A 7,379-nucleotide genomic window follows, 5' to 3' on the forward strand; every position below is an offset into this window, starting at 1 on the left:
GGGGACGAGTGGGACCAGTGGGACTGGTCGGACTGGTGGGACTAGTGGGACTAGTGGGACTGGTCAGACTGGTGGGACTGATCAGACTGGTGGGACCAGTGGGACTAGTGGGACTAGTGGGACCAGTGGGACTGGTCAGACTGGTGTGGTTTATAGGAATAGCTGGACCAGCTGGGACTGTTGGGCTGACTGTACTGGTGGGACCAGTTGTCACCTGGTCTTTGGCAGATGGAGGCAGTCTGGGTGTCGCAGTTGGAGGTCTGGACCTTGGGGTGGGCTCTGGTCTAAAGTCTTCAGTGTCAGCAGGACCAGTGGGAGGAGCCTGAGACCTGACTGTGGGAAAGACATCCACAAGGTTTTAGGAGGAACAGGAAACAGGAAACAGGAAACAGGAAGTTGAGAAAACTCACCTTTCTCTGCGTCCAGTCTGTCCTGGAGCAGCGAGGGCGTGGCCTCTGACCCCGCCTTCTTCATCTTCTGCTGCCTGGCCTTCATCTCAGCCAGAAGGTCCATCCTCATCACTGGAACTCCCATGTGACGGGGGAGGTGAGGGTGCTCCTTCTTCTCCTCCACATCTGACCCTGTGTGGGAGGAGGTCTGATCCCTGTGGAACTCCCCATGGTCCTCTTCTGGAACAGAGGCTGTGGTTCTCATTGGTGGAGCTGGGGTTGTGGGCGTGGCCTCCCCAGGTTCCGTGTGAACAGATGGAGTTGGAGCAGAGGAGGCAGCAGCAGCAGGAGGAGGAGGAGGAGGAGGAGGAGCGATGGCAGCGGCTCCGTGACTCCTCTCGGAGCGGGACATCCTGGACTTGATCTGATTGAAGAACCCACTTTTTCTGGATTCCGGTTTCTTCTCCACTGCCCCCTGGCTGTGGAAGGGTGAAGCTCTGACAGACGGAAGCCTGCAGAAGAAAAACAAAAACCTTTGACATGTTCTCAGTTCCCTGGTCTTTGTTGATCCTGGTCATGACCTTGAGGCCCAAACAACAAGTTAAGGTCTGACTGAGACCACGTCTGACTGAACCTACTTGAAGCCGAGCCCGATGACCTTCATGGAGAAGAAGTCGTCCAAGCCTTCGTCCAGTTTTGCGACGCTGATGTTCTGTCCATCAGTTCCACGCTGGAGGAGCAGGAGTAGAAGAGGAGAAACCAGAGATGAGAGCCGTGACCCACACTTACTGCTGAGCCCACAGTCGGAGAGCGACACCTACAGGAGGCCGGCTGGGTTTGCTCCTCTTCTTGGGTTTGGGTCTCAGTTTGGTCCGATGCTCCAGAGTCTCGTGCTCCACAGGCGGGAACTCGCTGACCAGGATGGACTTGGTGTCAGGTACGGAGGAGGTCGTAGGAGGAGGTGGGTCTTCGTAGAAGGATGATGCTCTGTCAGGCAGGAGAGAAGGGGGAGGAGGGGGGAGAGGAGGATCCTCCACATGGATGGGAACCTCCTCCAGAGCTTTGTCCAAGTCAAACTCCATCTCTGTGGTGGACAGAGAAGAAGATGAAGAAGATGAAGAACATGAGGAAGATGAAGAAGATGAAGAAGATGAAGAACATGAAGAAGATGAAGAACATGAAGATGAAGAACATGAAGAAGATGAAGAACATGAAGATGAAGAACATGAAGAAGATGAAGAACATGAAGATGAAGAACATGAAGAAGATGAAGAACATGAAGAAGATGAAGAATATGAAGAAGATGAAGAAGGTGAAGAAGATGAAGAAGATGAAGATCATGAAGAAGATAAAGAAGATGAAGAACATGAAGAACATGAAGAAGATGAAGGTGATCCAGAACACCAACAGATCTTCGTCCCTCACCAAAGGCCACGGAGACAGGGCGGAGCATCCTCACCAGGATACTCTTCCTCTTGGATTTAGGAGTCATCTGAAGACCACACAGAAGGTTTAGATCTTTGCCCCCCCACAGTTTGACGACCCTACATAGATCAGACCTCCTGGACCTACCATGCAGGACTCCGTGTCCTCCAGTCCATGCTTCAGTCCAGGTTTCCTCTTCATGTCCTGGTTCTCACGCTGCAGAACCACCTCATCCAGGACCTCGGTTTCCATGGTCACTCCATGATGGACCAGAGGCTGGTCCTTCCTGACCAGGTGCTCAGCCTGGAAGACAGAGGTGAGGTGAGGTGAGAAGACGACAGGACCAAAAAACCGGGGGACTGGACAGAGACTGACCAACGTATGCTGGGACCTGGACAAGGACTCCAGGATCTCATCCACGATTCGATCGGAGATACAGGAGGCCACGCTGAGCTTCACCTCGCTGGGACATGAAGATACGAGAAACACGATGTGGTGAAGAACCATGGGCTAGAACCAAAACCTGGTCAGATAATCCAGACCGCCACGTCTTAGACCTTCAGGACCAACCCACCTGATCTTGTTGATGATGTCGACTCCAGACTGCTCCAGGAGCGTGGTGCTGACGAAGCTCTGAGGGACGCTCATCCTCCCTGCTCCAGCCTGGAGGAGCTCCTGACGGAGGCTACTCCTCTTCATCAAGTGAGGACAAAGACCTTCAGCAGCGTCCACCATTGACACCAGCATGGTCTGTGGAGGACAGAGACCAGGAGTGAGTAGAGGACCAGGCAGCAGACCAGGTGCTGGTCCTTCAGCTCTTCAGCACCTGCAGCTGCTCCCCCATCACCCTGGACACTTCTCCAGCCATGGACTCCAGCTGCTCCTGGATGGCGCCGACACACGGCCCCGGCACGCCGCCGCTCCTCAGGTGGTACAGGCTGTGGAGAAGCTGTGGAGAGCAGGGAGGTGAGGAGGTTCAGGATCAGAGTCTCCAGATGATCCCGTCTGGACTTCTCCCTGTCTTCTCACCCTCTTGGAGTTCCTGGCGTCCTTCATGAGATGTTCTGCCATCCTGATGTCCTCCTGGACCACACTGTTCTCTGTGAACCTCAGGGAGTTCAGGTGGTCCTGGACCTTCACACATATGGCGTCCATCATCTGCTGCGTGGTGGTGGTGACGATGCCCTGCTGGAGCCTGTACGCCTGCTCCTGGAGGTACTTACGGGTCTCGTGGTTCCTCAGGAGAAACTGCTCCATCTGTAGAAGAAGACAGCTCAGACCTGGAGGAGACAGAGGTCCACCTGGAGACCTCCTGTGGTTTGAAGGACCATTAACCTTTAACAAAGCGTCCTCCGTCTTCTCAGGGTTGGTCTTCAAGGCCTGAGCTGCGTCCACGATGGGGATCGGCATGAAGCGGATGGTGAAGTTCCTGAGGAGCACAGACCTTCAGTTTCTTCAGGTTTGACACGGAAAAAAAAAAAACTTCAAAAAAAATATCAACGCAGACTTTTCCAGAGCAGCAGCCACGTCCTGAAGACCCTGAGGACTGACGCCGTTCCTGTCCCACACCAGGGTCCTGCAGAGACACACGGCATGAAGACACTGAGCTAAAGACGGGAGGAGGTCCGCTCCTCTCCTGCTCCTCTCCTGCTCCTCTCCTGCTCACCTGAGTTTGGTGTTGATCTGCAGAGCTTTGGCCAACATCTTGGCCCCCATGTCGCCCATCTGGTTCCCACTGATGTCCAGTCTGGTCAAAGACGTGTTGCTGCCCACAGCGTTGAGGACCGTGGACAGGTCCGACTTCAGTCTGGAGTCAGCCAAGGACAGAGAGGTCAGAGGCTGGGGGAGGGGGGGGGGGGGGGGGGGGGGGAGGGGGGGGGGGGGGGGGTTAAAATGGAAGCCAATCAGAGAACATTCTACTCTGAGGTTCTACTCACTGATTCTTCCTCCTGGATCAAGTGGACCAGGTTGTCCAGAACTGGAGCCAGGTTTCTGAAACAGTTCCACAGGACAGAGGGACCAGGCTGGTCACATGGTTCTAAACAGTTCTGAAAACAACTTTTGGAACTGGGACTGACTTGGACTTGATGTTGTTGAAGTTCTTGCCCAGTGACAGGTGCCTGATGGATCGGTTCTTGGACAACCAGACCAGAAGGGTGGTCAGATCCATCTCCAGACCTATGTCACGGAACCAACCCAGCACCAGGTCAAAGGTCAGGTTGGGATCAGAGAAACCAGTAGTCATACCAGGAACAAAGAAATGACCAGGGACTAGTTCTAGAAATGAGTCCTTGACACTGGAGAACAGGACCTGACGACTAGAGACACTGAGAACAAGAACTGTTTTGCGTCTCCTCACCGTTGTCAGAAACATCCAGACTGGAGATGTTGGGAATCTCGGCGATGCATCCTTCCAGGACCTGAGAGCCCGCGGACCGCAGCTGCTCACAGACAGATGACATCATCACCATCATCTCATTAATCAACCCTTACTCACCAGAAATACTCATGGTACGGCCCAGGACTGGACCACGCACCACATCGGTTCTACTCTAAAGTTTTACCTCACAGCAGCTGAGATCCAGGGAAACGTCACTGAGGTTTGGGTTACAGCCCAGACCCAACAACAGAGACCTGGGGGGCAACGGTCACAGAGTTACTGTAGTACTACTGCAAAGGTACACGCCGTGGAAACATGTCCTCATTACCTCTTCAGACCTTCAGACCAAAGTCCATGGAGAAAATCAGAGATTTTAGTTCAGACCAAAGTCCATGGAGAAAATCAGAGATTTTAGTTCAGACCAAAGTCCATGGAGAAAATCAGAGATTTTAGTTCAGACCAAAGTCCATGGAGAAAATCAGAGATTTTAGTTCAGACCAAAGTCCATGGAGAAAATCAGAGATTTTAGTTCAGACCAAAGTCCATGGAGAAAATCAGAGATTTTAGTTCAGACCAAAGTCCATGGAGAAAATCAGAGATTTTAGTTCAGACCAAAGTCCATGGAGAAAATCAGAGATTTTAGTTCAGACCAAAGTCCATGGAGAAAATCAGAGATTTTAGTTCAGACCAAAGTCCATGGAGAAAATCAGAGATTTTAGTTCAGACCAAAGTCCATGGAGAAAATCAGAGATTTTAGTTCAGACCAAAGTCCATGGAGAAAATCAGAGATTTTAGTTCAGACCAAACCTCATGGAGAAAATCAGAGATTTTAGTTCAGACCAAAGTCCATGGAGAAAATCGGTGATTTTAGCTCAGACCAAAGTCCATGGAGAAAATCAGTGATTTTAGCTCAGACCAAAGTCCATAATGTGGTTTTTTTTATACCTGTTCCTGTCAGTCTGTGTTATGTTATCTTGCTTTATCTTACTGTTATCTTGGTGTTTCTACTGGTTCTAGCAGCAGGAGGCGCTCACAGCCCAGTAGGCTCTGAGTCTGAATCTGACTCAACTACACGGTGACTTGACCAGTGTAAAAAGTTCCTACTTGAGAGCCTCCAGGGGGAGCTTGGTCCCTGACAGTGTGACGGAGCTCAGAGCCTGGGCAGAGCTGAAGAACTGTTTGAACGACGAGGGCAGTTCTTTACACTTCCTGTGAGAGTGAACACAGAACAGCCGTCATTCACACTCATTCACACAGACTGGAGGAGGAGTCTGTGGTGACGGCTCTGACCTGTGGGAGAAAACACACTTGGACATGTTGAGGACGGACAGATGTTTCAAAGATCCTCTGAGCAGAGAAGAACACACCTGGAGGACGCACACACACACACACACACACACACACACACCTCAAATGAACAGCATTAACATGAGCATGAATGGGATGAGGATCTACTACGACGGCCCAGCAGGACCTTTGACCTCCAGCTGTGACAGAGGTCAGGGTTCACCTGCTCCAGTGAACAGTCGCTGCTGCTCAGGTCCAACGTCTGCAGACTGTTGCTGTGACTCAGGAAGTGGTGCAGGTTCTGTTTGAAGAAGATAGGAGGAAACAAACAGGTGAGGAGGTGAAGGTCAGGTGAAGGTCAGGGGGAGGTCAGGGGGAGGTCAGGAGGAGGTCAGTACCTGCAGGTCGTCTCCTCTCAGTGAGTTTCCCGACAGGTCCAGGTGTGTGAGGGTGGAGGAGATGAGTGGGTGAGAGACGAGGGCCTGACACAGACTGTTGACTCCTGTAAGACCAACAGTCAGACGACTGAGACCACCACAGACCGCCACCACAGACCGCCACAGACCACCGTCCTCACCTTTAGGAGACACAGACGTCCTGCTCAGGTTCAGATGTTTCAGCCCCCGGGGCAGTCTGGAGATCTGAGCACTCAGAGCCGCCGCCCCTGAAACAGCCAATCACAACCAATCACACCACAGCATTTCAGCTCCAGCCTGCGTCTCAGCAGCAGAGGGTCGGGGGTTCGATCCCGGCTCACGCTGTACCTTTATCCTCCAGGTTGTTGTTGCTCAGGTTCAGATGGTTCAGAGCTGAAGAAGGATTCTGGGCCAGAGCTGCAGAAAGTTTCTGAGCAAAGTCACTGATTGGACGAAGAGAGAGAGAGAGATTAGAGAGAGGAACACACCCACACACACACACCCACACACACACATATTTAGGTTCATGTTCCTTTGACCTCTTGAGTCCAGTGTTGTCCAGAACCAGCTCCTCCAGACAACTGGACCGAGACACGACCCTGAGGATCTGATCACACACATCTGAGGACTGGGAAAACACACACACACACACACACACACACACACACACACACACACGGTCATGACCCTGACTGGTCAGTGGTGGAGTGTGTTCTTAGACCAGTCCAGTTCTGGTACCAGTTTACAGTCTTTGGTGCAGAGTTTGTTGAACCACTGGTTGAACTCCAGAGCAGAGACGATGGCCACCAGGTCTCTGTGAGACACACACACACACACACACACACACACAGAGAGAGAGAGAGAGAGAGAGAGAGAGACTCAGGACAAGAACTCAGCCGGTCCAGACCACAGGTCCTCCTCCAGGAGTCCGTACCTGTGGTCCAGGTGGATGAAGTCCTGCAGGTTCAGCTCCCTGGTGTCCTGGCTCAGGTAGATGGTGTCCACGTCCTGGAGGACAGACAAGAGAGTTCAGGTCCAACAGAGAGAAAGACCAAGAGGAGGAGGAGGAGCACGGCACTGACCCACTGGACCTCCTCTCTGTACGGCAGACCCAGCTGGTCACAGACACAGCGGTACTGATGGGAGAACCCTCCTGGAGACAAAGACACAGACAGGACACTGACCCGGAGGTTTCTGTTTCCTGCTGGAGAATGTTGTTATTCTCCTGTTGACCAGCCTGCTTTCCACAAGGGGGCGCACGTGGCACAGTAAATGCCTACAGGTCAAAGGTTGCTGGCCTGAGTAACAGAGACAGGACTGACCACAGGGACCCAGGTCTGCAGGACTCTGCTCCTCCCACAGGCTCTGCAGCGCCACCATCCTGTCTGGAGGCTTCACACTCAGCTTCTTCATCACCTTTCTACCAGACAGAGAGGAGGAGGAGGAGGAGGAGGAGGAGGAGGAGGAGGAGGAGCAGTTGCT

General features: G+C 52.6%; 1 pseudogene; it reads right to left on the minus strand.

Annotated features, from left to right (window-relative positions):
• The window catches only part of LOC103393813 (F-actin-uncapping protein LRRC16A-like), a 16,071-nt pseudogene that overhangs the window by 1,635 nt on the left and 7,057 nt on the right, over window positions 1-7,379 (minus strand).

The sequence above is a fragment of the Cynoglossus semilaevis genome, chromosome 18 (assembly GCF_000523025.1).
Source record: "Cynoglossus semilaevis isolate Cse_v1.0 chromosome 18, Cse_v1.0, whole genome shotgun sequence".
Lineage (NCBI taxonomy): Eukaryota > Metazoa > Chordata > Actinopteri > Pleuronectiformes > Cynoglossidae > Cynoglossus > Cynoglossus semilaevis.